The sequence below is a fragment of the Canis lupus genome, chromosome 5 (assembly GCF_011100685.1).
Source record: "Canis lupus familiaris isolate Mischka breed German Shepherd chromosome 5, alternate assembly UU_Cfam_GSD_1.0, whole genome shotgun sequence".
NCBI classification, from domain to species: domain Eukaryota; kingdom Metazoa; phylum Chordata; class Mammalia; order Carnivora; family Canidae; genus Canis; species Canis lupus.
The window spans coordinates 32762957-32768466 of record NC_049226.1 but is presented as its reverse complement, the minus strand read 5'-3'; positions in this window follow the sequence as shown (position 1 = coordinate 32768466).

Below are 5510 nucleotides of genomic sequence, written 5' to 3'. Positions count from 1 at the left end.
ATGTGTGTGTCCGCGGGCTGCATGGGGCCCGCCATGCCGCAGGGATGAGGAAGGAGGTGACGTTGGGAGGCAGCCACCTGAGTCTCCAGGGAGTGTGGGCTGGGGTGGGGGGGTGCCCAAGGCCGGGGCTCTGGAGAACAAAAGCTGGAGACTGGGTCAGTCTGCAGGCTGCATGACAACAAGGGAGGGGGGTACTCCATTCATAACCCGAGAACCAACTGTCCCTTCCTCCTCCCCTTCTGCCAGGGCTGGCATAAAGTTCTCTCCTGCCCCTGCTTCTAGGATTGGGCTGTTACCCCCCTCCTTCGGCCTCTCACCAAGGATTATGGGATTTAAATGTCTGATTTAGCAAGCCTGAGCCTCTGGGGTGGCCATCTGCTCCACAAGAAAGGGGCAGGATACCTGGGTCCCCGAGGGAAAGGTGGTGGGTGCTGTTGGATGAAGATAGGGGAACAGGGGAGGCCTGCCAGCCAGGGTCCCAGGAAAGTGGGGGCGGCTAAGGTGAGGGCTGGAGTGTGGGGCCGGGGCCTTCCCGACATCCCCTCATCCTGGGCCTCATGCCAGGCAATTCAATGAATTGAAGCTTTAAACTCTGCCAGGAAAACCTTTCAAAGGGCTTCTTGGGGTAGGGAGGAGAGCTGAGGTTGGGGAGCTCGGCACCCCGCCTGTTCTACTCAGTGCTGCTGGCTCCCAGGGAGGGGGGCTGGGAGCAAGCTCTCCCCATCACCCACTGCTGGTGAAGCCAGTGCTTGAAGGGATGGTGAGACAGTGGGGACATGGCTTGGCCCACCCCCTCCCTGGAGGCAGAGGGCGGGGTGCTAAGGTCCAGAGAGGCCTCTGGGGCCAGTGTCCTCTCTGCCTTATCAAGCAGCCTTAAAGTTCCTGTGGGAGTACCTTGGCTTGCCCCAAAGGTCCCAGATGGCTGTGCAGCCACCAGCCTGCCTGGCCTCAAAATCACCTTCTTCCTCTTTTTTGCCTGGGCAATGCCAAACACTCCCCAGGAGACCTGGAACCATCTCCAGAGACAGTTCTCCATCTCTCTCCACCCACTGCAGCCTTGGCAAACCAGAGCTCTTAAAACCCCTCTCACTCCTAGATGGGTCACCTTGAAGCTTCCTTATGACCAGTGTCCAGCACCCCTGACTCACATTTCCCTAGACTATGTGTCCCTGGCTGTTTTCATTTCTGCTCTGCTCCTTCTGAAAACAGATCCCTTCTGGCTCTGCTGAAACCTCTGTGAGCTGATAGATCACTGGCTGGGCATGAGGCTGGGTTTGCAGGCCAGTTCTGCGATGAGTTGTGTGACCTATAATGGGTCCCTAACTTTGGTCCCACCTGGCTGTTTTCTTACCTCATGTTCATTCAGTCATCAGTGGGCATTTGCTGGTGTTTTATGCTGCCTACCTCTGTTCTAGAATGTGGGGGCCTGTGGCAGACATGGCCCCCGCCCACAAGTTCCAAACCTAAGCCCTATATCACTGGAATTTGGAAAACAAAAACTTACCTCCCTGATTCCAAGAACATAGGGTTCCCGGGACACCAGGGTGACTCCATGGTTGAGTGTCTGCCTCTGGCTCAGATCATGATCCCAGGTTCCTGGGAGGGGCTCCAGCATCAGGATCCCTGCAGGAAGCCTGCTTCTCCCTCTGCCTGTGTTTCTGCCTCTCTTTCTGTGTCATTCATGAATAAATGAATAAAATCTTTTTCATTTTATTGAAAAATGAAAAAAAAAAAAAAAAAGGAACACCGGGTTCCCAAAGCTGAGACCCAGCCAAAGTGGTACTCTGAGGAATGTGTATAGCCGCAAATGCTTTCATTCCAAAACAGCAACAAAAGGAACGTAGCATGCAGACTAAAAAAAAAGATACAAATTGTTGAGAGACCAAGCAAACTTGGTGGAAAAGGTAAATCTAGTTAAAAGTTTAGGGGAAAAAAAGATAAATTTTAAAAAGGAGAGAAGAGTGTGTGGCTGGCTTAGTCAGTGGAGCTCTTGATCTCAGGGTCATGAGTTCAAGCCCCACATTGGGTGTAGAGATTACTTACAAAGTACAATACAAAATAAAATAATAAAAATTTAAAAAGAAAAAAAATAAAGAGCTTGATGAAGAAAACAGCAAAGACCATTGACTGCTCCAATGCTACTTAACTATTCCATGTCACAAGAAAAGAATGAAATGTCTAATTTATGTAAAGTTTTTGTGGTTTAATTAATAGAAAAATCTGATAAAGGCTAAAAATGGGCACCTGGGTGGCTTTGTTAAGCAGCTGCCTTTGGCTGGGGTCATGATCTCAGGGCCCTGGGATCCAGTCCCAGATCTGGCTCCCTGCTCAGCGGGGATTCAGGGTCTCCCTCTGCCTCTACCCCGCCCCCCTTGTATGTACTCTCTAACAAAAATCTTTTTGAAAAAGACCATAAGGAGGATCCCTGAGTGGCTCAGCAGTTAGGCACCTGCCTTCGGCCTAGGGGCGTGATCCTGGAGTCCCAGGATCTAGTCCCACATCAGGCTCCCTGCATGGAGCCTGTGTCTCTGCCTCTCTCTCCCTGTCTCTCATGAATAAATAAATAAAATCTTTTTAAAAATAAAAAGACCATAAGTAATGCCTGGGTGTCTCAGTGGTTGAGCATCTGCCTTTGGCTCAGCACGTGATCCTGGGGTCCTAGAATCAAGTCCCACATCCGGCTCCTCACAGGGAGCCTGCTTCTCCCTCTGCCTATGTCTCTACCTTTATCTTTGGGTCTCCCATGAATAAATATATGAAATATTTTTTAAATAATTAAAAATTAAAAAGACCATAAAAACTCAAAAGCTAAATTAACTTACATTGATGCAAAACTCTAAAAATCATACAAGAATACATTGATGAATCAAAAGATGAACACTGTACGTAAAGGTTTATTACAGGAGCACAAGGTTTGTTTAGTAGAGAATCTATCAACGTAATTCATTACATTAACAAGTTAAAGAAGAAAAATATGATCATATCAACAGATGGTGAAAGGAATTTGATTAAATTTCAGCATCCATTCCTTTAAAAAACATCTTAATTAAAAATAGTGATGGAATACCAAGAGGTATTATCCTAATGGTTAAACACTAAGATTGAAATAAAGAACCATACGGGATGCCTACTGACAATGTTATCATGCATTCAAGAAGTTCAAAAAAAAGAAGCCAACATGGGTGAAATATTGCTTTGCCTTTTTGATCATATGACTGTACCTAAAAACTCAAGAGACTATGATAAAGAATTGTTGGGGCCGCCTGGATGGCTCAGCAGTTTAGTGCCGCCTTCAGCCCAGGGCCTGATCCTGGAGACCCTGGATCGGGTCCCACGTCGGGCTCCCTGCATGGAGCCTGCTTCTCCCTCTGCCTGTGTCTCTGCCTCTCTCTCTCTCTCTCTCTCTCATGAATAAATAAATAAAATCTCAAAAAAAAAAAAAAGAATTGTTGGAACTAAAAGTAGACACACAGTAGATGGGGAAATATTTTTTATCTTCTCAAAAAAGTACTGAGAGGGACGCCTGGCTGGCTCTGTTGGAAGAGAATGAGACTCTTAATCTCAGGGTCAAGGGTTTGAACCCCACGTTGGGTGGGTGTAGGGATTACTAAAAAAATAAAACCACCCCCCCCAAAAAAAAATCAATGCAGGAAAACCTACTTGCTTTGCTAGACATCAGAAAACACACTGTAAAACCACTGGAATTGGGATCCCTGGGTGGCGCAGCGGTTTGGCGCCTGCCTTTGGCCCAGGGCACGATCCTGGAGCTCCGGGATCGAATCCCACGTCAGACTCCCGGTGCATGGAGCCTGCTTCTCCCTCTGCTTGTGTCTCTGCCTCTCTCTCTCTCTCACTGTGTGCCTATCATGAATAAATGAAAATGAAAAATAAAAAATAAATTTAAAAAAACCACTGGAATTAAATCAACATGGCTTGGTGTGTGGAGTGGTAGACAAGCCAGGGGCAGCAGGTACTGAATCTGAAAGTAAATCTCAGCATACAGGAAATTTGATTATATGGCCAAAGTTGGCAATTCAACTCAATGGGAGTGAATCATAGATTTTTTTTAAATATATTTTTTATTATGTAAACTAGGCCCAACCTGGAGCTCAAGCTCACCATCCCAAGACCAAGAGCGAGTGCTCTACCCACTGAGCCAGCCAGGTTGCCCTAGATTTTTGAAATAAAAGCAAAATAGACAAAACTGGAAAACCCAATAAAATTGGACTCCTGGTTTACACCACACACACAAAAAACAAATATCAGAGGAATTAAAGTGAACATTGAAGTTTAAATGAAATTAATATCCTGCTCCCCACCTCCAATCTAGAAAACATGAGTATACTCTAGTGACTAGAAACCCAGAAACTGAAAAAAAAAAAAAGGCTAAGCATGTTGGACTATCTTAACACCTAACACTTTTCAACAAAGAGGCAAACAATCGCTTGGGGGGAAGTTCTCAACGCAGAAAACAGTTTATATCTCTAGCTATCAGAGAGCTTGAACAAATTAAGAAGGAAAGAACAACCACTAGGAAAAATTTTACACAGCCAGCTTAAAAAAAATAATAATAAAGCATATATTAGAGCTCAACCAGGTGAAATAGTGGCACGCAAAATGTATTGAGTGAAAAAACCAGAATGCACCTAAGGGTATATACTAGGATCCAGTCCTGGCACAATAGCCAAACCCAGTGATCTGTGTGCATGTGCACATGTGCATGTGTGTACTATGCACTCATGATAAAATTGTGCATGTATGTGCCTATGTCATAAAGCTACTCTCATGGTAAATCCTAAGACTATTTGTAAACCAACCAACAAAAATAAACCCCAAGAAAGCTAAAAATTAGCTCTAGACTCATCCCCATACATCACAACAAATATTTTATATGGACCCATGCATCCTTTTTTCCTATGCTTGCGTGTATGCTTTTTACACAACATTGAGATCCCAACAGTTATATTGTTCTGAAATCTGTTTCTTCCGGTCAACTTTTCTCATATCCCTGGGCATTTTGCTGACATTATTCTCTCTCCCCAAACACCCTATGCTTTTAAGCCTCTAAGAAACCTGCCACCCGAAGCCCACAACAGAAAGTCCAGAATTTTGTCCTTGCTGGCTTGCTCCCCTCCCTGGAAGCACGTTTGTGGAGGTCTACCTGGTATGAGTTTCTTGTACTCCTCACCTCTCCCGTTAAACTGGGAGGCTCCTTGGGAGCAGGAACTCTGCCTCTTTCATAAGTCTGTCCTCACGGTGCCTAGAATGCACACAGTAGGCACATCATAAGTATCACTATACAAAGTGGTGTAGGCTTCCTGCCTCTTGCACCAAATGATCTCAAAGATGGTACAGATGAAGGAATGATCTGGATGCTTGGATATTGGACGGAGAGGTCAAAGCTGAGAAACAGGCCTGGGCAAGCCCTGGATCACTCAAATCCACCACCCCAGACCCCCTTTCCCAGAGCCCTTCCAAATGCTTGAAAAGGAATAACCCGCACGCAGGGC